Source organism: Pipistrellus kuhlii, unplaced genomic scaffold (genome assembly GCF_014108245.1).
Source record: "Pipistrellus kuhlii isolate mPipKuh1 unplaced genomic scaffold, mPipKuh1.p scaffold_m20_p_5, whole genome shotgun sequence".
In the NCBI taxonomy this organism is placed as follows: domain Eukaryota; kingdom Metazoa; phylum Chordata; class Mammalia; order Chiroptera; family Vespertilionidae; genus Pipistrellus; species Pipistrellus kuhlii.
In genome coordinates, this window is record NW_023425551.1 from 71,864,705 (window position 1) to 71,892,041 (window position 27,337).

General features: G+C 40.7%; 1 protein-coding gene across 6 annotated transcripts in view; it reads right to left on the minus strand.

Annotated features, from left to right (window-relative positions):
- RUNX2 (RUNX family transcription factor 2) overlaps window positions 1-27,337 on the minus strand; it is a 330,253-nt gene that overhangs the window by 175,890 nt on the left and 127,026 nt on the right. The window lies entirely within an intron of this gene.

The window sequence follows — 27,337 nt, forward strand, 5'->3', positions numbered from 1 at the left end:
CTCCAGTAGTCGCTACTTTGTGGAGTAATTTAGAATTTCCCTTGAAAAAAAAAATATGATTATCACCCCTACTGATTTTGTAATGGGAGCTTCTTTTCTATTAATTCAAAATTAGGCCCTAGACTGGTCTACAATTGTATGGACCAGGTCACAGTATACATTTTTATTCCTTAATTCTAATTGAAAACAAACTTCTTTATGTATTTGAAGAGTTAATTCAATTACCTTGTCTACTTTGTTCAACTGAATTACATTCAACTGGGTACCTACAATGAACAAAACATTGTCACATTGGTTCTGGCACAGCTCTAATGGAGATCAACAAATACAGAACTAAAAAAAGATAGAATCACTAGAGTATTAGAGAAGGCAGCATTTGAACTTAGCCACAAATGTTGAATAGGCCCCAGATTAACAGAGAAGAGAGCTTAGGATGGAAGAACCAGCTGAGCCAAAGCACTGAGCCAGCTGGAATTTCCATCCTACCTCTGCCAAGGGAACCAGGGTTAAGATGGAGGGTTTAGGGGAGTTTATCATAAAAATAAAAGAGGTTTAGTATTTTCTGTAACTCCCCATCTATCTACCTAGAATTTAACATTCAAGAATTTCTCCCAGTAAGTTTAATTACTGATATTCAAGATTCAGCTTAAATGGCTTCACTTCAATAAAACATCCCTCCCCTCAAACAGAAGGGAGACTTCTAAACATTTATGTCACTTCACCTGCCACTTTTTTAGGTCCTTTCCCATTTTTCCATCACTTCTATCACACAATCATGAATATCCATGCTTTGTCTCCTTATTAAACTGTGTTTCTTTTGGGCCATATATACAACTAAGTCATCTCTGAATTCTTACAGTCCTTTCTTAAGTACATATGGGAAATACCCAATAAGTGTTTGTTAAATAAATAAATGAATGAATCCAGAATGTATCAGTACTGAAGGAATCTAAATGCTAGCAACCTTTCTTACCCAGTAAAAACAAAAACAAAAACAGTTCTCACTATGAAAACACCTAAGATATTAGAAAAGCCTTCTAACTATTCAGTCATAGGGATCTTACCTTCTTCCTCTAGAATATGAAATGAAAAGCTGTACACAATATCTAGTAAGTACTCACTGGAAGTCTGACAGTCAGGAGACATTTTACCTTCCTAGCATTACCAACAGCCAGACTAAGCTCTATAGATTCTGATAATTTTCCAGGCTTAGTAACTGAAATGAACAGACATTAACTTTTGCTTATATTCCTTCTATAGAAAAGACTAAACAGAAGACAACACCTCCCCCCAAAAAAGGTTCATCACAATGCACATATTGTTATATATATAATATATCCCATACAATCTATATATCACATAAAAATATTGTGGGTGTCATCCTATATAATAAAAAGCTAATATGCTAATTGTCCCCTCGACTGAGAGTTCAATCAGGGGTTGGGGTCAGTCGGCTAACCACCCTCATGCCCTCTCCCCAGCCAGCCAACCCATCACCCCTATCAGGCTGGCTGGCCGGACCCCTCCCACTCACAAATTCGTGCTCTGGGCCTCTAGTTTAATATATTTACTTAACTTAGTTTTACACAAAATATTCTCCAGCCATTACTGCAAACTTCACTCTTCCTCACTTTACCTTCTATTCTGGAACACACTTACTAGTGACAGTAGTTCAGAGGAAAATTTTATAGCTGAGCAAGAGAAAAAAAAAAAAATAGCAAAGCCAACTAAACCTGCATTAAGGGCTTGGGCAGACAGAGTGTAATTATGCTGACCTTAAGATGTGTTTTCAGTGTTAACAAATCTCATGGTTCACTGGATTAAGGGAAAATTTTATTTTCTTTTGAGAACAAAATCCCTTGGCCCAGCTAATAATTCAAACATGTCCCCCTGAGGTGGCCGTGCTGGGGCAGGCTGGGTAGCCTCCCAGGGACCTGATACCGCGGGCTGGGGTGGCATTTGTGAAAAGGGCACGAAAACATCAGACGTTCACAACCACACTGGAGGAAGAAAACTTGACATTCATTCTCAGACATATGTGACTCCTTTCAAGAATTCCTGACTCAAAAATTCAGAGGGAAGTGGCCCTGTAATAACATCTCTTCTGAGAATAGTGCCATATGGTTTTAACAGAGGTTTATTTCCTGAACCCAAAGAGGGCCGCTGATTCTCAATCCAACGAAAATAATTATGCAGACAATTTCACTCTATTACTTGCAGTGAAACCCATTCTGTGTGGTCCACACATGCCTGCTGACACCTTCAAAGAGACATTAAGCCATTTTTATAGACCATACCCTTAATGGGTGGAATGCAAGGTAAATTTCCTTGAAGATTAACACCTGTCGTCACACATATGGCACCCCCCACACTTTGACTCTCACATGTTAATTCTCTGAGTGACTCAGGAAAGGAGAGAAATGAACAGAACTTCCAAACTGAGTAACAATCAATTACCAGTCATATATTAGGACAAACACACACACACACACACACACACACGAACCAAAAATACTACATCACCCAAAATCAACAACACTGCTGGGAAATTACTTCAGATACAATTGGCAGGTAGGGGGACTAGGGGAGGTTGGAGCTGGGGGAGGGGGCGGGGGGGGGGGAACCATTCCTTTGTATAAATTTCAGCAATATTAAACTGCTAACCTTAAAATAATCAAGAGAATGGGGAAATAAAACCCTTTCAGCGCAAAAACGGAGCAACACAAACGCTGTAAAAATAAAGATTTCAACCAAAGAATACAACTCTTAAGCCATGCTTTCAAAAAGACCACCCTTTAAGCCTAAGAATATTCCCCTAAGAACAGAATACGCTGACCTACGCCGGGTTGCCCCTGAATCTGAATTCCGTTATAGTCGTTGGCTATGAAATGAACTAGTTCTTCCTCTCAGACTATTAACTGGGTTTGAAAGTGAACCCACGAAAGCTACTTTTTTAGTTTGCCAGCGTACTTGGCACCCTGCAGAAAGATCTTCTTTTCCTCCCCTAGGATCTTTGCCTTCCAGTACCTTCCAACCTCTGTTTGAATCAGAGAAACAACCCCAGAAGAGTAAAGTTTCTCTAGATGTCCACAGGAATTTCACAAAATCAAACCAAAATCACAAATATCCTTTGTGAGAAGGAGGGAGAGGAGGAGAGGAAGGAGGGAAGGAGAAAAGAAAGGGAGGAGAGAGGGAGAGGGAGAGGGAGAGGGAGAGGGAGAGGGAGAGGGAGAGGGAGAGGGAGAGGGAGAGAGAGAGAGAGAGAGAACAGAGAGAGGAGAGAACAGAAAAAACAGAGGAGAAAGAGGAGAGAGACAGAAAGATAGGGAGGGAGGAAGAGAAGGAAAAAGAAGAGAGAGGGGGGAAAAGGGAGAGAATGGAGGAAAAAGAGAGAAGAGAGAAAGCGAGAAGAGAGAGGAAGAGAGGAGAGACAGGACAGAGGAGAGAGAGAAAGCATGTAGGCCTCAAGGTCAGAGCAGGAACCAGATACCCGCAGGCACAGCGTAGCCAGGCCCAGAGGCTGCTCCGGGCTGTTTTCGTTAGACTGCCGAAAAGCCTTGCCAAGAACCAGACGGATGCTGCTGAAAGAATATCTTCCACAGCTGGGCATCTGGGTTCTATGACAGACAGCCCTGCTCCTGTGTGTGTGGCCTGTAGAACATATCGAAAGCTTGGGAAGGAATACTTGGCAGAACAGGAGAAAACCTAAGGATGTCCTTTTTGGGGGGAGAGGGGAATATAATTCCAACATCCCACACAACTGATCGAAACGTTTGCCTTTGTTGCTGCCACTCCAGACTTAAATTTGGTTTCTCACTTTTGTAAAAGTTTATGATAACTTTGCTGATTGGGCAGAGCAATCTCTCTGCGCACTTTCACTTCCATCCTTTTCCATCTCCATTTTGCACCACTCAAAACTAAGGCAATCCAGGAGAATGTTTAAATTTAAAAAACAAACAAAAAAATAATAAAAAATAAAAACTGAAGATATTGAAATTTCTTAAAAACAGAAACAACTGGCACCAGCCTTGCCATGGCCATGCATGAAAACAATGTCGCTAAACAGGTTTCCATTGAATTTTCTCAAATTAAAAAAATAAATAAAAATTCAACATACCATCATTTATACGCCCTTTTTCTTTAAAACACCAGCAGTACCAAAGTTTTGCTTCGCTGGTATGCTGGCGAAGACAACAAAACAAGGACGTCTGTTAAATAGAGAAACTGGCCTCTGCTGCGCGCTCTCCAAAGCAAGAGTCAGAACCAACAGAGCGCAGGGCGGGCGGTGAGCCTGGCAGAGTGAGTGTTAACAGACAACATCTATCCCGGGGTGAGGGATGGAGGTACTGCTTGAGTTTCCAGAGGGAAAAAAATCATGCACAAAACAGACCTGCTTTTTAGCCATTTAAAAATAGAACGATTCTCTGATTTATATCCATAAACATCACCCAAACACTAGCATTCTGTATGAAAGCCATACATACTCCTCACAGTCAGGAAACCCTCTGGTCTGAACCTGCTTTTTGATGTAACACATCTGGTGAAGCCAGTGAGTGAGAATCCATTTACCAAGTTGAAAAGTGGAGGTGCTTCTGCGAAAAAAAGAAGGGGAACACATGGTAACCCCCCCCCTCCCCACTCCCACTAGGAACCCTCCGTGTCCCGGCTTCATATGGATCCTGGATTGGGTTTCTAGTGTTCTTGGCTTTAATTGGCAAAACTGAAGAGCTATCACATTTTAATGATCACAATGCCATTATTATGTAAGTTCTGTTAAATCTCAAATTTTGAGACATGAATTCACAAAGCTTACAAAAATTTCCCTAGGACAGAGTTGTGAAAAGAGTGAGTTAAAATGAATCCGCTTACTTCCTAAGGAAACTTTTTGCCTTCCTTCCCCAAACCCACAGTACCTGCCAGAGTCTTAAGCTAACAAATATAAGAACTACAAAGTTTGGCCCAGCGAGTGTGGCTCAGTGGTTGAGCGTCAAGCTATGAATCAGGAGTTCACAGGTGATTCCCAGTCAGGGCTCATGCCTGGGGTTGAGGGCTCAATCCCAGTGTGGGGCATGCAGGAGGCAGCCAACCAATGATTCTCTCTCACCACTGATGTTTCTACCTCTCTTCTGCTCTGAAATCAATAAAAACATATATTAAAAAGAAAAAGAACTATGGAGTTTGAGGCATATCTTCAAAGATGTGAATTACAAAGGGAAGCAGAAAATGTTTTAATGAAACAAAAGCAAAGATATTCTGGCACCAAAGAAGGGCAATCTGATCAAAAGACAATCTGGGGCTCAGAGAGGGCCAGCAGGCTTTTTCTGAGGATCAGGGTTGACAATGATCTTAACACAAAATTTTGCAGTATTCTCATCTGTTTCCTCATCTGGCATTTACTATGTTGTTGTTTTTTAATCCTCACCAGGGGATATTCTTCCATTGATTTTTAGAGAGTGACACCGGGAAAGAGGATGGGAAGAGAGAGAGAAGAGAGAGAATGACACATCGATTGGTTGCCTCCCATATGTGCCCAGTCAGGAGCCAGAAATGGAACCTATAAACAAGATGCGTGCCCTTGACCTGGAATCAAACCCAAGATTTTACAGTCCTGAGGCCAACACCGGCCAAAGCTACCATATATTTCTTTGTAATCTCCCCTGACAGGTATTTCTAAACTTCCCATCTCTATGTAAAAAAAAAAAAAAAAAAAATCTCTGGAGGCAAAATACATCTTTATACTCCACCGTCTCCCAAACTACAAGAAGGGCTGATTTGTCCAAAGTCTATGCTTTTTTTTTTTTTTTTTTTTTCCGATCAAATCTGGGCAAGGCTCACATGCATCTGAGGCAAGAGATGGAAAGAAAGTCATGAAAATTAATCATGTCATTTGGCCATATCATTTTCTTGGATCACTTTACATGGTCTCTACATTCAAAGACAAACACTTCCTACTACAAAAAAAACACAGATAAACAGAGTGCTGTGAAGTTTCTCATAGAAACAATACTTTTGTTGATTAGCAACTATGGCTTGCCTGGTTATTTAATACATGAAAACACCACCATCAAAACTACACATTGCCAGAGTGCTGCGTTTAGATTGACAGAAAAAATAATACCTACTTTTCCAGTGGCAATGGTGGTATGCAGTAGCTTAAATGTGTTTTTCATTGTTGAAGGGGTCTGATTTCTTTCATACGGATATTGTTAGGAGGCGGAGGGCTGGTGATGGAGTTAAGATGACAGAAAATGAAGCCGTGGCAGGAAAGACTGCACAAATGCTTCATGCTCCTCTAGTTAGAGATGAAAGGTGGGTGGAGTGAGCCCTGGGCTTTCCTCGCCCATGTCATTGGAGAGAGATGCTCGAGAATGGAGTATAAAAGAGTAAAAGTTAAAAGCATTCAGTTCTTGGAAATCCTGCTTACTCTTTAGACTGCATGTGTTAGAAGCAGATCTTGAGGGAATTACCCACAGTGGTTTTGAGGTTTCTGAATAAAGGGGGAAAACAGGGAAATTGCACAGGCATCCTGATTGACTTCAAAAGTCTATTTTATCTGAGCATTTCATAACGGAGTGAAAAGAGGCATGTGGCCGCATTTATCACACGTTCTTTACAATGTTTGAATGCCGATTTAATTTTGTTCTGAACTTTTGCTATGGATAGTGGATAAGGTCTTATCTTTAATAATAACTCCAACAAACACACATATGAAATTTATACAGGCCAAATCCATAGACCCATAGACTTCATACACTTTTCTGATATGAAGTAGTATCATTAGAAGTTTATGCCAAGAAGATAAAATGAAAATATCACTTTAAAAGTAAGGTTTAAATGCTAAAATCATAAGAAGTCTTTTCTTTTGTTTTTCTCTACCAATAGTCTTTTTAAACTATCCATTCATTTACCCAGTAAACATTCAATGGGCATGTACTATGTGCAAGGCACTTTGCTGGAAATACTGGAGAATGCTAGTAGAACGTTCCATAATACATGATCTGTATCATCAAGGCTCTTACAAGCTGAAAGGAAATATTTATACATAAATAACTAGCATGGAGCAATATGTTTTAAGAATTATAGTGTCGGAGGGGGAGTGCTGCAAGGTTTTAGGCTGACAGACCTCGCCCCCGAAGGAAAGCGGCATGGAATATATACCATTTGAGCTCCAGAGGTGGGCAAAGTTTCAAAAGATGGAAATGGAAGAAGCATATTCAAAGCAAAAGCAGAGTGTGAGAAGAGATAGGCAGTTGGGGAAGGGCAAGGCAGTTAGAACAGTTTGGCCAGAACGGTAGTTCTCAACACAGACAGTACCAACCGCTGGTAGAGTTTCAGGAATTTGTGCAGGTGGTTTTGATTGTCACATGATTGGAGGTACAGGGCTGTAATTCGGTGGGCAGGGGCTAACAATGCTAGCCCACTGATGCATGGGACAGTCCTACACAATGAAGTTTTTCCACATCCCTCACAACTTTTGGAAAACCCATCAGGCATTCCAGTAGGTAAAAAGAAAAAGAAAAAAAAAAGAGAGAAAAAAAATCTGGTAGTAATTACCTGAGCCTAGAACCTAAACTGTACTTACATATAAACATAAAGTATTTTTCCTACAGTTTTAATACATTGGGTTGTCTAGAAATAAGACGAGGACAAGAGCATAGTTTGTTTTGTTAGGAATTTCACCAAGAGCGTTCAGCCTTTTCAGAAAATCTTCACCTGCGGTAACATCACTGTTGGCATTTGAGCCGCTAACGCACACCTGCATCAATCTCCATTTGCAGCTGTCGCATTCGAGATGAGTCCACACATGGCCAAGCAGCTGGAGAGTCCATTATGTTATCTAGCACACTCTTCTCCAACTATTTAGAAACTAAAAATATGTTGCTATATATTTCAAATGAAGTTCCTTTATTTTTCTCTTATGCACGAATCATGGCATTATACAATATTAATCTTTTAGAAATTATGTGGATAAACAGATAGACATAGAAAAGCTATGATTCGCTGAAACCGTCTTGGCTCAGTGGATAGAGCTTTCCGCCTGCAGAATGAAAGGTTCCGGGTTTGATTCCGGGCAAGGGCATATAACTTGGTTGTGGGCACATCCCCAGTAGGGGGGTATGCAGGAGGTGGCTGATCGATGTTTCTGACTCTCTGTCCCTCTCTCCTCCTCTCTATAAAAAAATCAATAAAATATTTTTTAAAAATTTTTAAAAGCTATGATTCCTTTTCAAAGTAGTAAAGGGACACTATTATTTGTTATTTTAAAAAGGGAAGGGGGGAATGTCAGCTCCAATGCATTAGAAAACCACTGGACTGGAGTTCGTGTGGAAGAGATTGGAGATGTGAAGATAAGAAGGGGCCAAGTGCTGGTGGGCTGAAAGGCTCCTGAGAAGCCTGTTATTGACCGGGTAGCATCGAGGGTACCACTGTGGGTTCCACACGGTGAAGCCCTCCTGTTCACATGATCAAAGAGGAGCCTTGAGGAGGCCGAGCTGTGTAAGGGGAAAGAGACAGGTGTCTAGAACAGTCAGTAACCCTGCTTTATCACTGCAGTTCCTTATTTTAAGGTAAGAAAGGGATAATTTTTACAGAGAAACATTTTTTAATTGATTTTTTTACAGAGAGGAAGAGAGAGGGATAGTCAGAAACATCGATGAAAGAGAATCATTGATCAGCTGCCTCTTCCACACCCCCCACTGGGGATGTGCTCACAACCAATGTACATACCCTTGACCAGAATCGAACCTGGGACTTTTCAGTCTGCAGGCCGATGCTCTATCTACTGAGCCAAACCAGTTTTGGCCAGAGAAACATTTAAAGATCAAAGACCAAACAGGTTTCCTGGCATTAGCTCTGGGGTTAAAGGAGATAGGGAAATTGAAGAAAGGACAGGACATAAAATGAAGATTTGGGAGTTATTCATAAAACCGGGGTGATTTCTCCTGTGATGTTGCCTTACATGAGCAAGCAAGGAACCGGAGAGAGGGACGCTAAGAACAGAACTTCTGGTAGTTCTACTGGTAGGAGGTAAGTAGGAGTTTAAAAGATAAAGCAAAAGAGAAGGAGGAGGAAATAAGAAGGCAAGATGACAGCAGCCAGAGCCAGAGCAGAGGAGGTAATCGCCAGCGCTGCATGCTACAAGGGGTCAAGGCGGATGCTGAGAGAAAGGCTGCCCAGAGGCGGCGTGGGCTGCTGCTAGCAACCCTCAAGCCAGAGCGGAAGCCAGACGGCAGGAGGCTGGGAGTGAGTGGGCGTGAGGAAGTGGAGGTGACAAGTCTAAGTGGCTCAAGAAGTTCGGTGGTTAGAAATAAGGTGTTTGTTCAAAGGAATAGTAAAGAAGAGGGACGTTTTCGGATGATAAACTGAGATCAAATAAATAACAACATGTTGCAGGGACTGTTTGTCAGTTTCCTTATGTCAAACAAATGAATTGAGTCCCTGTGGTCTGGGTTACAACTCTGAGAGTCTATGATGAGCTGCTCGCATGCACAAATTGTAACGGCTAAGAAATAAAGTATTCCAACAAGAATATGCTTCGTGCAAACAAGATTTGTCTCTCCGTGAGATTTAAAGAGGGAAAGAAATAAACTGCCCACTCCTATTGGGCTCTTCCTATGAACTACCAAGCACTGTACCATGGGAAGGGCCCACACAGCCCACCCACAAAGAGGTGCCAGAAGCCAGGCTGGCCGCCCTGCTTCAGACCTGAGAGACCACCGCACAACTGCCTGAGAGACACTAGCAAGAAGCCAGGCTCCAACATCAGGTCCAACCCTGGCTTTGCAACCTACAGAGTTGGAGGACTTGAGCACAATTACTTAACTTCTCCAAGCCTTTACTTCTTCACATTTTAATTGAGATAATTGTCACTACAGTGTCCTGAGTTTGTCATGAACATTATATAACGTGAACTGTTATTCATGATATTCTCGCTATTTCAAGATGAGAGTACTGCTGCAGTATCAGAGGCACGGAAAGATGAAGTGGCTTTCCTAACTTGTTGCAGATACAGAATCAAAGGCAAATGTCTAAGCTAACAGTATCGTGACCTGATATATTAACTAGACCCAGGCTGTTTCTGTAACTGATTATCTGTACCAGTTCCAATCAATTAAGTATCAATATTCATTATACAAGGTATTAAAATTAGAGACCTTGAAGAATGAGATTCTTGTGACCAATCATATCTATCTACTGCCAAATAAATCATACAAAACCTCAAAAGATCACATAATTAACCATGAAACACTAACATTTCAGAGAAATGGGTTAAATGCCGTCATGTTTCCATTCCACTGCCTTCTTTTGGTTTCAGAAGCCTTACCCACCTTACCCACCAGGCAAACGCTGAGTGTGGGCAGGAAAGGGCACCCAGAATCTGGTTGCCAGGGAGGAACCCAGCTCGTTGGCACTGAGTCCACTTGAAAATGTCACAGGCTTTTGGCCAGTGTGTTTTTTCGGGGCTGAGACACCTTACTGAGCAATGTTTCTGAAAGATCCCCTGCGATCATAATAGGAAGTTGGAGTTTTCCGAGTGTCTGTGGGATGCCCACAAGAAATGGCTTGGCCAAGGCTTATAAACATGTCACAACAGAGGTCACTTTATTTCAGAAACATGCTACTCCTCCCAAGCCACTGGGTGAATTATAAGGAACTAGAGTAGAGACAAAAGAGAGCCACCCATAAACCCTAAAGCATTTCCCCCAGTTTACAAACATTTATCTTACATGGCACAAAAGATGGCAAATCTTGCAGACTCAAGTATCAATGACACTCCCCTTGGAGCTCTCTTGTGGTTACAGCAGTGCTGTGGCCACATGACAGATAAATGTTCCAGATAGCGAAGGCGCTGCCATGATCCCGTTGTGCAACAGGAGATACTGTGATTCACACCCGGGGGCTTTGTCCAGAGAACTTAAAAACACCATAAATCGGACCAAGACGCAGGTGCGCGTAACAATGACAACTTCTGATGGAACTAATGACCTGAGGACATGCATTAGGGTAAAATGAGAAAATGAATGAACAGGCTATCTCTCGGCTCAATCATTTACTGATTCCGAAGGAGGAAATTCTTCCATATCCTGCAAGAAAGTATTGGCTAAATGCTGTGACACTGGGCCCAGCTGGTTTTTCCAGCTCTGTAGAGAACAAAGTCTAGGACATAATAATTTGGTTTCAGGCAGCTCATGCCACCCGAGGGCCATGGTAGATACAGCTTTAGGATGCCGACCCTTCTCACAATGAAATAAAGGATTTGTGTTTCCTTTTACATTATTCTCATGTCATCATCCTAGTCCACGAAAGGAGGCAAAAACATGTTTGTGTTTATTGAATGATTGCCTTTTGGGTTTAACAACCACTTAACCATTCATTTACTCATCCTAGAACTCTACTGCCTGTGAACCTGACAAGCACCAAGCTGGGTGCTGGGTCTTGGGGTGAAAAAGACAGAGCACCTCACACAACCCAAATATTCACTTAGAAGCCCAACCACCTCCGTCGTTGAGAACATTTTCCTAATTTAGAACACAATCCAGGAGTTCAACTCATCATCTAACTGGTCTTACCCCGAGAGTGAATAAAGTAAAAACATTCCCATTAATTTATTTCCAGGATAAAGTGAAGATCAGGGTGTGCATATCTCAGTGTACTATCTCAAAGCAGCGTGATCCAGAGAAGGAAGAGGAACAAATAAACTGAGCTCCCTATGCTGGCCAGGGAAACTAAACTAAAGGAAAAGGGAACAGAAATAAAACGATAGAGAATTAATGTGTGTGTTTTCTTATAGCATTTAAATAAATGTGAGCATCACAACGTACATTTCTTTGGTTAACTGCTATATGACACTTATGCTGAGGGAATCCATCACTCTTAACTCTACTGGCCAGACACAAGGAAAAAACCCAACATATAGCAAATGAAAGAAAGATTAATGTGAGAAATGGTTTTTCCCTCCCCAGCTAGAAAGGAAATATCTCCATCCTTTTGGAATAATAAGGAAACTTAAAATGCCTTAATGTCAGCCTATTTAGCAATACAGCCCACCTTATAGCATTACTCTTATTACTTAGTCAACTCACTCACTTTGTAATATTGCCTGAGGATGACAAATGCTTCCTCATACAGGCTTTTTCTCTTGTTTCTTTATGGAAAATTTTTATTTCTATTGGAAAGCAATGGCATGCATTTTATTTCCATTAGAAAGTATCAGCGTGTATTTTATTTCCTGTGTGCCTAAGAGCAGAAAGAAAGACAAAGAAGTGACCTAGAAACCAAAATATTTGGTAGGCTCCTTCCCTTTAAAAGTCACTGATCAGCATTTGGTGCAGAGAAACTGGCTGCGGCCTGCGCCTGTTATGCTTCAGATATATAAGTGGCTGCCGCTCTGCGAAGAGGCCTGTGCCAGCGCATGTATCCTTCACGCGGGTCCAGATGGGGATGCCTCCAGCCTCGGGTTCTGGCCAGCCAGTACACGTCTGGGCTCAAACAATAACTTGTTTCTTTTCTGACATGAGCACAGATAGACAATATTGCACTGTGGCTCATAAAAAAGTATGCTAATTGGTGATGCTTTCCAGACATCTATGTCAAAATTAACTTGTAGGGGATGCCTACTAACTTACATTTCATTCTAGTTCAAATCATTTGCCCTGAAAGGGAAATGTTTACTTTTGTACACATTTTGGTTTCAACCTCCAAAACCATTGCTAGAAATTCATCTTAACCACGGAACGTCTGCTTGAAAACCCAAACCCAAGTCCATCATTTTAATGACATCAATTAAAGCATACTGTTTTTAAGCTTCTATTGTGAATAGTGGCATATCGTCACCACACAAACCATTAAAACCAGAGCCTTCGTCCTGACGAATTAGTCAGAGCTATAGTTCATAAATTAGTGAGCACTCACTATCTCATGCTTAAAGTTAGTTTTTACCCAACTCAAGAGCTCCTACACTCATGAGTCTGTCTATCCCCAGCTGCATTGCTAGGTGGTCTTCTCATCCAAATATACCTCAGACCCATGAGAACAGCAGAAACAGGGGAAAACAGTGCAGTTATCACTGATATACATAAGTTTGCAGGGTAAGTCACAGTAATATTTAAACCAATTTCTTCCAGACAGACAATCATAAATGGAACCCTCTTTTTCTTTATTTTTAATCACTGTTTTGCTTTATCTTAATACCTTCTATTTTGATGATTCATCTGTTTGAGTGTCACATGAATGGCTGAAGGTGGGGGAGAGCTCGAATTTGATAGTATTCTTTTGCAGTTGGGCAAGCCAAATCTGGTCATGCATTCTAACCACAGCTGTACTGGGAGAATATTTTTAAGGCTAGAAATGTGTATAAACAAATCACCTTTTTTTTTTAATAGAAACTGCAGCAACAGCTTAATATTGCTAATGTATTTACTAAATATTACAAATTCATTTAGCAAACTATGTGATAGCCACAGAAAAAACATACAAAATCCAGTAAGCTGTAATCCCTCACAAAACAGAAAGAAAGAGAAACATAAACCTAGTTTTGTCACAGTCTGGCTTCCTCCCACACACTTCCTGCCATTAAGAGTGCTGCAGTCCATGCTCAGAAGAGAGTTTGGAAGGGTGCCCAGAGGAGTGCCATGGCACATAGTAGGTAGTCAATAAATACTCATTAACTGACTGAGTAGGACTCACTTCACGAATGTTTCCCCTTCTCGAGACATTCCATCCTTATGCACTTTCCTTCTCTGGGCTGTTAACACTTACTTTAATGACACATGAACTCCCTAACAGTAAGGTTCAATCCTGGCTCTCATCACACGTGGATTGTGAAGGTACCTTTCCAGGTGGCTTCCTTGCCTCCATAGGCTCCTTACCTCCTATTTCTTGTCTTTGGTTCCTCCAGCTTCCCCAACAAAACTAAAATATCCCAGTTGTATCACAACACTGGAGGTCTTCTGTAGACAGCGGTAGAATTTTCTCTAATCCCTGCAATTCCACCTCATATAGAAACCCGAAGCCCTCCACTTTCAACTCCAACCTGAGCCATGAACTCAGACCCTCTTGAATGACCATCATAGTCCTGCATCATTAGCCCAATCCGACTTGATGTCCTCTTCTCCCTAACACTCACCCTTTGTTCCAATTTGGCCTTTCTCTCTACTTTCTCTTCACATTCCATGAGCTTTCCCTTCCCTGTGCCTTCAATGAATGTCTGCAGTTCACCCAATTATTGGTACCCATTTTCTTTTTCTTTTTCTTTTTTAATATTTTATTGATTTTTTTTACAGAGAGGAAGGAGAGAGAGATAGAGAGCTAGAAACATCAATGAGAGAGAAACATTGATCAGCTGCCTCCTGCACATCCCCTCCTGAAGATGTGCCCGCAACCAAGGTACATGCCCTTAACCGGAATCGAACCTGGGACCTTTTAGTCCGCAGCCCGGCACTCTATTCACTGAGACAAACCGGTTTCGGCCATATCCATTTTCTTTAGGACTCGGTTTCCTCCACATGATCATGTCTTTCTTTCAAATGTTTACTACACGCGAAAGATGATAATACGTTTACATTTATGTTGTAGTTTACAAATGACAAATTCTTACAACACCCCACCCTCTACATTGTCCTCAATATTCACCATTACTGGTAGGTTTTTCTGTTGAAGATGCCAAGGCCCTGAGAGACAAGATGGTTTTTCAAGGTCACTCATTCATGAAGGGTCAGCACCAGAGCTCCAGTTTTGCAACTGAATACAAATGGTCTTTCCATTATGCCAATCCCCTTCCAGTCTCTGCCCCATTCACTAATCCTCTTATAGAAAACACACTGAGTGCATTCATTTTTTAAATTCCTTTTCCCACCTTTTAGCCTCCATTTTCTCTTAAACTTTCACCAATCTTTTTTTTATTTTATTTTATTTAATTTATAATGGTGACCCTGGTTAATAAAATTATATAGGCTTCAGTTGCACAATTCTAAAATGCATCATCTGTATATTGTATTGTGTGTGCCAAACGATCTTTTGAGCCTATCCTTCCACTGACATTTCTTTTGCCAAGATTGCCAATGTCTTCCACATTGTCAGATCCAGGGGCAGTGCTTGGTCAGAAGAACTGGACTCAGCTGATGCCATTATATTTGAACACTGAGTCCCTTGCTTCCTGGATACCATGTTCTTTTGGGCTCCTCTTACTCACTGACAATACCTACTCAGTTTCCCTCACTGGTTCCTCCTTTTAATCATAATTTCCAAATGTGGGGAATTACCCCAGGACTCTATCATTGGCCCTCTTCTCTTCTCTATCTAAAAAATATTTCTTCCAGTCCCACGGCTTAAATACCACTCCAGACTTGACCTCACTCACATTCTATATCCTTCATGATCTGGGCCTGCTAACATCACTCTCTGCCACCAACTCTCTGTGACCTCATCACCTACCACTTGCCCAATCACTCGCTCTGCTACAGCCTCACTGTAGGCCACACCTGCTACTCCTTAAGCATACTGAGAAGCTTGGCCTCAATGCCTTTGCCCTTGACATTCCACTGTCTGGATTCTTGCCCAGACAGGTATAGGTGCCTCACTCCCTAACTTAATTCAGGTCTCTGCTCAAATATCATCCCCTCAGCAAGCCTGCCTAACTTACATAAAGGAGCATCTACCTCCCCTCCATGATCTCTATCCCCTTACTCTGCTTCATTTGTCTTTCAAGCACTTATCACTACCTGCATATCTGAATATATGTGTCCTCATTAACTGCATATCCAACAGAATGCAAGCTCCATGAGGAGGAAAAAATGTGCTTTATTAAAGGTTATATTCCTAACACCTAGAAGAATGTCTAACATAGAGAAGGACTCAATAAATACTTGTTGAAGGAATGAACATGTGATAGCATCAGACAATTGAATAAATAATACCATTTATTTAATTATTTGGTAATTATAGTGTTATCTTCTGAATCATATTTTAATTCCTTAAGGGCAGAACTTTGTGCCTTGTATTCCAAATTTGTATGTAGTTGGCAGGGTTGTAGACACACAGTAGATGCTCAAGAAAAAAAAAATGTAGATGCCTGATTGACTGATCTGAGCAATGCAAAGAAAAGCGGGATCAGAATTTCAAGGATATTCAACAAGTAGTTATTTTTAGGTTATTCTATGTGTGAAGATTTTCCCAAATAAAATTAATTTACATAGTCGCTGCCCTGAGGGGATATAGTTTTATCATATTGAAAATGGAAAATGATGTATGTATAAAAATATATAAAAATATATATTTAAAAAAAAAACATTTCAAGCCTATGCCAAGAACCACGCTGAAATAAATTCACCTAAAAAATAGAAGAGTAAAGGTTGAGAGCAAAGGGGGGATATGGCATTTTAACTCAAGAAATGAAGATAGATAAAAACCAAGATGGTGGCATAGGTAACAGCTGAACTTGCTGCCTCACACAACCACTTCAAAACTACAACTAAAAGACAAAATGGACATCATCCAGAACCACAGGAAGGCTAGCAGAGTGGAAATTCTACAACTAAAAGGAAAGAGAAAAGCACACTGAGATTCAGAGGAGCTGAAGAAGTAAAGTGCAGAGGTACAGAGGCACGCATGGGGAAAGGGCTGGCAACTGAGTATGTGGCTGTCTTTTTCATTAGGGAGGGAGACACTAGCTCCCAACTGCTCTGAACTCCAGTTTCAGGTGAGACTCTGGGGACCCAGACTCATATGGGGAGAAATTGGACTGTCTGGCATCAGGTGGAACTTGAGGGTGGCTTTCTCTCAAAGGTGCTTGCAGTGATTACTGAGGGACATTGAGGCCCAGGGGCCTTTTAGGACAGGGCTAATGGGAAGCCATTGCTGTTTGCTGTGCCCTGAGAACCCTCCCCACCCAAGCTGTGCACAGAGGCTTTTGCATATGAATGGCCAAATTACCTAACAAACTGCAGCTGAGTCAGAGAGACCCAGAACATCCAAAAGAAGGCCCAAGGCCCTACAACAGCTTGCATTGCTTCACAGCTGGACTCCCAAAACCCAAACAAAGAAGAGGAATCTGCAGATCACTTGTAGCTCCTGCTTGGTGGCCTCAGGCAGAGACTAAATTAGCACCTCCTTGGAGATCCAAGAGCCAGTGTATCCAGGGGTCAGAGTGGGACCATCCAGATTACAACTCCTAAGATCCATAAGGAACACACTCAGGGGGAAAATTCAGTAAGCACCAAAGCCCCACTGAAGCAAGTCTTGCCTCATGAAGGTGTCTCCAGCACAGAAGTTCTTCCATTGTGGACACAGCTGATCCTCACAGCCAATTGGCCTAGAGGTCAATTCCTCCCAATGATACTAACAACAGTTAAGGCTTGCCTACAACAAGACTGTGCAAACAGCCCACAAAGGGGTACACCAAGAGTTTCCACCTCAGATAACTGGAGAGGCTAAGCCACTGGGCCCTATAGGACACCTAGCACACAAAACCACTCTATCAACACAGGGAAGCAGCCAAAATGTGGAGGGGAAAAAAACAAGTCACAAATGAAAGAAATGGAGGATACAGAGTTCAAAACCGTGGTTATAAGGTTTTTCAAGAAGTTTCTAGAAACCACTGATAAATTTAGTGAGACCCTTGAGGATATGAAAAAGGACCAACTAGAAATTAAGAATACACTGACTGAAATAGAGAATAATATACAGAGATCCAACAGCAGACTAGAGGATCACAAGAATCAAATCAAAGATTTGAAATACAAAGAAACAAAAAACAACCAACCAGGAAAGCAAAAAGAAAAAAGAATGCAAAAATATAAATAGTGTAAGGAGCCTGTGGGACAACTTCAAGCATAGCAACATCCAAATTATGGGGGTGCCAAAAGAAGAGAGAGACCAAGATACTGAAAACCTATTTGAAGAAACAATGACAGAAAACTTCCCCCACCTTGTGAAAGAAATAGACTTACAAGTCCGGGAAACAAACAGAACCCCAAACAAAGGAAGCCAAAGGGGACCACACCAAGACACATCAGAATTAAAATGCCAAGAGCAAAAGACAAAGAGAGCATATTAAAAGCAGCAAGAGAAAAACAGTTAGTTACCTATAAGGGAGTACCCATACAATTGTCAGCTGATTTCTCAACAGAAACTATGCAGGCCAGAAGAGAGTGGCAAAAATATTCAAAGTGATGAATAGCAAGAACCTACAACCAAGATTACTCTACCCAGCAGAGCTATCAATCAGAATTGAAGGTCAGAAGAAAAGGGTAAAGATAAAAATTATGAACAACAAATACATATCTATCAAAAACTGAATTTAAAAATCAAGTGAATAAAAAATCTGATGAACAGAATAAATTGGTGAATATAATAGAATCAGGGGCATAGAAAGGGAGTGGACTGACAATCGGGGGGAAAGGGGTATGGGGGTGTGGGAAGAAACTGGACAAAAATCATACACCTATGAATGAGGACAGTCGGGGGGTAAAGTCATGAGGTGGAGTGGGAACTGGGTGGAGGGGAGCTATGGGGAGGAACAAGAGGAACAACTGTAATGATCTGAACAATAAAGATTCATTTTTTAAAAATTAAAATAAAAAAATAAATAAATGTAAGGACAATCTAGTCAAAATAAGTAGATAATAAGAAAATGGTGAAAGTGAAACATTAACCTGGTACTTCAATATTCTTCAGATAGAACTCTAGATATTTAATCTATTAATTGGGCAGTTTAATTTAAAATAAAGAGGAACAAAAATCCCTAAAAAAAAGAAAGAAAGAAAAAGAAAGAAATGAAGATAATGAAGATAGACATAAAAACTGAAAAGATGAAAGGATAATTAATCAGGAGATAGGAAAGAAGAAGTGGTTCAAAGCTACAAGTTTCTGTCAGGTTTTAGAAACAAAGAACAGTGATACTTCTCTGTTGACAGTCTGTTGGGAGCAGATGGAATATGAACCTTGAGACTTTGCATCAGTAGCAATCACATCTCAAATCAAAAACATTACAAGTAGCAGAGCTCTGGAATTTTGTAATATTTCCAAATCATCCTATATAATAAGACTAATATGCAAATCGACCAAATGAGGAACAACCGGTCGCTATGATGTGAACTGACCACCAGGGGGCAGACACTAAATGCAGTATCCTCCCCCTGGTGGTCAGTGTACTCCTTCAGGGCTCAAAGCTGTCCAACTGATGGCCCAGACTGTGAGAGGGCACAGGCTGGGCTGAGTGACCCCCTCCCCCCCCCACAAGTGCACAAATTTCATGCACTGGGTCTCTAGTTCTTTTTTCTTTTTTCTTTTTTTAAATATATTTTATTGATTTTTTACAGAGAGGAAAGGAGAGAGATGGAGAGCTAGAAACATCGATGAGAGAGAAACATCGACCAGCTGCCTCCTGCACACCCCCCACAGGGGATGTGCCCACAACCAATGTATAATACATGCCCCTGATCAGGATCGAACCTGGGACCTTTCAGTCCGCAGACCAACGCTCTACCACTGAGCCAAACCAGTTTCGGAGAGGGTCTCTAGTTCTTAAAATAAATCTCTCCTGCCACAGATTACTACCTATAGGTTTTATTTATAAGATGAATATGTGAAACCTGACAAGTTCATTGGGCTAACTGGAAGATTCTGTTAGCAGTATTTTTAATGGAAATTTTATACCAGAGAGAAAAAAATCATGAAATTTTTTTGTTGTTGACTTAATTTATTTACAGGGCAAGAAGGATTAGAAACCGAAGGAGTTCATACTGTACTTGCCAGGTAACACCTTTTGGCACTGAATAAATGTATAATTTATTTAAGTAATCATAGTTGGTTCCCTAGTGACCCATTATTTCTGATTTTTTTCATTGTTACAAAAGTGAAATATGAACTCTAGTTTCATCAAGATATTAAGATGCTTAATGAATACTATTCATCACCTATATGTTGCTTTAATTTCCTACCCCAGAGCACATCATTACCTCTGTTAAGCTCCCAAACCTCCATTTGTCCTAGTCTATACCTGTAAGCCTCTTATCTTATTAATAGGGAAGAACAAAATTTAGAATCACCTCTGCCGACTATTCAGAGCTTTGGACCCCAATGGCTGACTGAGCCTCTAGTTTTCCCTCTGGGCCACAGACCCTTCTCAGCTAAATCACCATTGCCCTGGTTTCTTTCCACTGACTTGTTCTGTTGGGCAGACTCCCCACAGAGTTGTTGCTTCTTTTTCTCCACTTCACTTAGTCCTCCCACCTCCCTCTCCTCCCAGCATTAGAAGTCAGACAGGAAAGGCTGGTTTCCTTTTCACAAGTTTTGAATAAAAATAATAGTAATTCAAATTACATTTCCAGGTAGACTAAGTAGCTTAAAAAACAAGGTTCAAGCATCTGCTGAACAAGATGCTTCTTATTTTCCAGATATCCTTATGAACTGAGGATATATTTTAGAATTCAGGATTCTTTAAGAATCTTGAATCTACATTCTGTCACCTTTTATGTTTCTAGAACTCCAGAAATGGGCAAAACCATTGTCTGATTTTGGATCTTCCTTCTACTGTCTCCAATGGAGATGGACCAGAAAAAAACTACTCTGCCCACGGATTCAGCTCTTGCTGGTCCACAGCCTTTTTCTGTTGGGAAAAGTGAAAACTATCTTTTCCTTCCATTCCTGGTAATGATGGAACACCTATGTGAAAGAGACAATCCTTTTTCTGACATCTTTTTTCCATGTTAATTGACCTAATTTTTTTTTTCTTCACTTGTACTTTGATTCCTACAATTTTTGAAGAAAAAAAATATATATATAAAATATAAAAGTTAACAAATATATATATTAAAAATATAAAAGTTAATACACACACACACACACACACACACATATATATATATATATATATATATATATATATATATATATATATATATATATATATATATATATATATATTAACTTTACTAGTTAGAGTAACCTGAAATTATTTTGGCCCCAGAAATATTTTCCTCACTTTCCTTTCAATCCTCATCTGGAATCTTTTCTCTTCTTGCATTTGGTTTGAGTCATTTGTAAATATAAAATGTTCAACAGAGATGTGTGAAGCTGGGCAAGTCCCTTAACTTCTCAAGACTTCTTCCTCACTTGCAAAATGGCATTTTTTTTTCTGTGCATTTCACAGGGTTATTGTGAAATCAACAGAGTTAACAAATTTTATAAACTACACAAATATAGACTATGAGGCTTTTCTCAAAGGCAGGTCTGGAATTCTAAGCTAAGGCACACAGAGCCACTCCAAAGGAGGATATGCAGAGATGGGGCCTCAAAGAAGTTGGAATGAGAGACCCCCGGAACCCTCAAAGCATGATCGAGTCTCCCAGCACAACGTATACTTGGTCATTTAGCACACCAGACAGCACATGAGCAGCTACAAAATGGGATAAAGAAGGAAGGGGAGAGAAACAAAAAGGAAAGCAAGGAGGAGAATGTATAATCAATCATAAGTTATATTCTGATATCAAAAAATAAGTCATCCTGTAGGCTATGATATTTTTTTAAAAACTAAGATAGGAAATTTTATACTAATTTTTATAAGCTGATTTTCAAAATGTTTACCTTCACCAAATAAAAGATTTATCATTCTGAGACTAAGAATTAGGGTATAGCCCTAACCGATTTGGCTCAGTGGAGAGAGCGTCGGCCTGCGGACACAAGGGTCCCAGGTTCGATTCCTGTCAAGGGTATGTACCTTGGTTGCGGGCACATCCCCAGTAGGAGGTGTGCAGGAGGCAGCTGATTGACGTTTCTTTCTCATCAGTGTTTCTAACTGTCTCTCCCTATCCCTTCCTCTCTGTAAAAAATCAATAAAATGTATATTTAAAAAAAAAAATAGGGTATAGCCCAATTCCTTCTAATAATTAAAAAATAAAATCAGTTAAGAACTATGAGATGAAATTTATCAAATAAAAAGTATGTATGAATACACATGCATACACACAAATATGCACTTATGACAAATACTAAAAGTAAATACATCAAAATATTACTTGGGTTATCTTTGGCATTGAGTTTCAAGTAACTTTTACTTTCTTTTTTATGATGACTAAATTTTCTAAAGCTTTTGCAACAAATGTGTTTCTTAGGTAGTAAATAACTTAAAACAAATGTTATTGTGAGTGGATAAATGAGCTGTGGTACACCCAGACAACGGAACATTATTCAGGGTTAAAAAGAAATGCACTATCTGTTCAACAAACAAATTCAGTAAATTCAGTGTAAAATTTAGCCAAAGAAAGCACTTGCTATCTAAGACTAATTGGTACTTGTAAGGAGCCTGTTAATGTAAACACCATATGAAATACCAACATCATTTATAAGCCCTCAAAAAAAAAAAAAAGAAAGAAAGAAAGAAAAGAAAATGTGCTATCAAGCCATGAAAAGACATGGAGCAATCTTAAATGCACATTGCTAAGTGAAGAAAAGCCAATCTGAAAAGGCTAGACTACAGTTCCAACTATATGACATACTGGAAAAGGCAGAACTATCAACACAATAAAAAATATCAGGGATTTCCAGGGACTTGGGGATGAACAGGGAGGGCACAGAGGGTTTTTAGGGAAGTAAAACTACTATCAAGTGTACTACAGTGGTACATACATATCATTGTACATATCATTGTGCATCCATCAGAATGTACAACACCAGGAGTGAACCCTATTGTCAGATAAAGACTTTGGGTGATAAGCATGTGCTAATCGATGTAGGTCCATCAACTGTAACAAACGTACCACTCTGGTGGGGGACGATGATGATGGAGAGGCTGTGCACGCGGGGTGGGGGGAGGAGGATAAGGGAATCTCTGTGCCTTCGTCTCAATTTTTCTATGAACCTGAAACTGCTCTTAACATATTATAACTAAAAAACAAATGTTATTGAAAACGTAGGAACAACGGGACGGTACTGAACATCACATATGCCTTTGTTACTAGTCCCACAAATGTATTTTCACCAAACCAGGTATTTTCCGCACACACTATTGAAACTAAAACTATTACTCTACAATGGCAGGGCATTTACCCATGGTGGCATTAAAGATTGACAGAAAAAAACAAATCCTGTATAACAGGTAAGAATATTCATTTTTTGTGACTAATAACTAATTTCTCTAAGAAGAAAAGACGACTTGAGTAAAGATGAACAAGACCCAGAGGAGTCCAGAGTTATATGGCTGATTGTCCTACCAGACCTCTTAACCCTGGTCTCTCACCTTAGCACACTGTGCAAAGGACAAACCAAATGACCACAAATTATATTTGAGGCTCGAAGTTAGTTTAGATTTGACTAAACCTCTGATATAAAGTTTCCCCCTAAAAATTACTCACAGATATTCAAAGCCTTGGTTATCAAGCAGCAGAAAAAGTACTGACTCCTGCTGTGAAGTTAGAAAATAGAGTTGACTCCATATTGTAATGCAACCTGTTGAGATCTCAGTTTGCTCATTTATAAAAGAGAAGGTAATGGATAGGAAACATCTAGCACAGGGCCTCAGGAACTCAGAATTTAGTTTTATTCTCTGACACTTCCTAATACACCCCTACCCCCCACCCACAACACACACCACACACACACACACACACACACACTTTAAATTGGATGAGTTTTGTTACACTCATTAGCTTTGGAGCCCTTCCTGCAAGTCAGAATGTACTTGGAAGCTCATTTTGTGCTGCAATCTTGCTCACCTTGTCTGCTGGAAGGAAGAGGCTAGAGAGAAAGACAGCTTCATAGTGAAAATAGATCTGGTGGTTGACAAAAAAAATAGTGAAGAGAAGGGAAATACAAATAAACTGAGATAAATGGGAGATTGCAGGATGGATTCTCCGTGAGGGCAGAGAGCAGGTGTGGGGTGGACCAGGGGACTGAAAACTATAAGGAGACATGGTTTTTGGCCAAAAAGTTGTCAACGGACACGTACAATTTATTAGTCATAAACTTTTGTAAGTTATTAAAATGAAAGTTGGAACTCTACACATTTCCCTATAAAAGAAGCCCTTTATCTCCTGATATGTTAAAAATAAAACTGGGTACAACCCTTGGCTTCACTCCAGTTTTGGTGTGGCTCTTTCAAGTTAGATTCTCAAAGTTATTTTCTCAACACCTAGCGCTCCAAGGCTCTGACACAGAGCAGGCTTGCTGTAAACGTTCACCTGACTAATGTGGAAATCAATGTAGAAGCAAGAATGCTTTATTTATTTATTTTATGCAAACGGACTTTTTTCCTAAGGTTAGTTTATGTTAATTACCAAAGTCATCAAGAATAAAAGGATTTAAGTATCAAAATCAGGCTTTCACTGAATTACTATAGGGACTTTGCACATGTGCAGATGTCTTAAAATTTAAGACCCTAAGATATAAATAAGAATATTTTTGAAGCCGTTATTTTAAATAATTTACAAACCGTGAATCTTCCAATAACCTCACTAAATGTGCAAGAGGCCAGCGTGACAACATTTCCTGATGTAAAAACTATCAAAGTCCATTCTTAGAACTGACCAAATAGTACCACGGATAGAACTAGGGACAGAACTCAGATATGGCTTGGCTTCAGGAGCTCTTTGCAATATTAGGAAAAGGAAAGGAAATGAAAGGGGTAAGGGAAGGGGAAGGGAAAAAGGAAAGGGGAGGGGAAGAGGAAAAGGAAGGAGAAGGGAGATGGGAAGGGAGAGGAGAAGGGGAAAAAGAAAGGAAAGGAAAAGAGATGGTTTCCTCCAACAGACTTCTTATGCAATGTATTCCAATTTTGAAAAGAATGAAAGGAGGCCTTTATGGTTAGCTAGAAATGCTACCTAGTCCTTCAGACACAAAGATCTCTCCCTTCCCCATAAAAGTTTTTATTTACAGCTATATTTGACTCATCCTGTTGAGTTCCTAGCACGGAGGCACACAGCGCAGTGGTAATAACCAGAGGCATCTATCTAGATCATCAGATTTCCTTCCTCTGGTCAGTGTGCGCCACAAATCTCGCGCTGCAAAAGCTACATTTCATCTTCCAGTGTCAGAGTCTTTCCAATTCAGTTGCAAATTTTTCTTTACTCATAGTTGAGTTCTCCTAACAAAAGAGATTGATGTGGTGACACCATCGTACATGAGGGCTTCTCCCAGCTGTCACTGATGATAGAAGGTTAACCCTCTGCAAAAAAGGATGCTTGGTGCTCTTCCATCTCGTCAAGTCCCTTCCTATTAACCAACTGCTATTCATATGCCGCCACAGGACTAGTATGTAACCAATGAACTGCAATCAAACTTCAGCACCGATCCTAGACAACTTGGATAAAAAGAGAAAGGCATCTCTCCCGCTTGGGTTTATTGCAGTGACTTGGCTCTACCAAGAAATCATATTAAAAAGGAGCAGAAATATGCTCTGTAAGTAATAAAATGGGTGTATATGCTACATTCTGTCCATCTATGCTTTCCTAATTATAGAGCCCAAAAAAGTCTACATTCCAGGCTCCAGCAAATTTCCTTGCCATGTCCGATCTGTGCCACCAACGTAGAATTCTAAAAATACCCACGGAGAGTCCTAGTGGGAATCCCCTGAGAACTAACTGATCAAAGCCCAGGGCCTTCCACTGACAGGCCACCCACATCGCCCACTCCTGCTCCCTTAAATCTTAGGCCTTTATGAAACCTCTGCCCTTCGGGATTACACGTTGGACATGGTTATACCATGTGTCCCACCTTCTCGAAGCCCTGAGCACAGAAAGCTCCACTCTCTAGCACTGCTTTTCTCAGGGAAGGAAACTTGGCTCATAAGTCTTAAGTAAAGAACTCAAGAAAGAGCCGAACAGGTTTGGCTCAGTGGTAGAGCATTGGTCTGCGGACTGAAAGGTCCCAGGTTCGATTCCGGTCAGAGGCATATACGTTGGTTGCGGGCACATCCCCAGTAGGGGGTGTGCAAGAGGCAGCTGGTCGATGTTTCTCTCTCATCAACGTTTCTAGCTCTCTATCTCCCTCCCTTCCTCTCTGTAAAAAATCAATAAAATACATTAAAAAAAAAAAAAAAAACTCAAGAAAGAACAGACCACCAGTTCCTGCGGCCACACCAATGGGTCATCTGTTGCTGCAGATAAACCAATATTATCAGTGCCACAGCTTATCCCTCAGGGAAATACAGCCTCCGTTCGCCGTATTTCAAAGAGAATGCAGACAATAAAGCCCGAACGCCCTTCCACTGTGCCCATCTGTGTAATGAAGAGGCTTTTCCATAGCTAAGTTTTCAGGTGAGGGCTCCTCTTCACCAGAGCAGTAAACCACATCTCTCTGTGTTCAGTTGTTTTTCTTCCTGGGAGCTATCTTTCGGCCTCAAATGCAGAAAAGAAAGGACACACATCTCCTGAAGTTCCCCTTCCCCACGGAAAAGGTAGCTGTCATTTTCAAGAAATAAATTATCTGGAGGTAAGGGGCGGGAGACACACAAATGTAGAAACCATGAAAAGAACGAAATGAAGTCCCAAAGTGCCAGGGCCACCAAGAAAAGAGACAGACAAGGAAGGAAGGAAGCCAGGACAAGGGAGTGGGCTGTGACTTCTGACCCAGCCATGGCTGTGGGTGGTTCTCCGACGGGGATGATGGTGTGCAAGGGCCAAGGGCAGTGGCTCAAGGGTCTAAATGTGCTTAGTGAACCAAGGAGCCCAGGTTATTTTGGGAGGAAAGAAAAATATGTCTCCCGAGTGTTTTTCCTTTCCCCTCGTTTAGCACCACACCCGTGTCGCCTTCTTCCCAACCGTGTCACCTGTTTCAAAGTCTGCTTCTTTAGTCTCTTAGATTATTTTTTTCCCTGAGGAGAAAATTGCATCCACGTCGTTCAAAACAAAAAACAAAAAAAAGAAAGAAAAAAAAACATCTCAGAACACTACATGTGTGCATGTACTTTGTTTGTCCTGGTTCCATCGGGAACCTGTAAGTGCTTAAAGCAAACCATCTGCGAGTATGCTAATTGATTATTACAAAAGTTGCCCAGACAGGTATTTAATAAGCAAAAGAGAAGATTAAAGAATAAATTTGAAAACAAAGCCTCTGAAGCCGGGGTTTCACAGAGAAAGAGTGACCCAGGAGCAGGGCTGGAGTGGAAAGGAATGGAGAGTCACTCAGCCATCCTTTCTCAGGTCTGCTCTGCTTAACTTCTCTGCTCTGCCCTCTTTGAAATGCATGAAGGTTTGTTTAAAAAAATAATAATAAATCCGGCCCATTTCCCCTCTCCTTCCTTCTCTGGGCCCATAAGTTCCTTGAGGGTGATTTTTGGATTCCACCTCGACAACCCCAGGTTATATGAACTCTGGGGTCACCTGGAAATGTTTTCAATTTCTCCTGG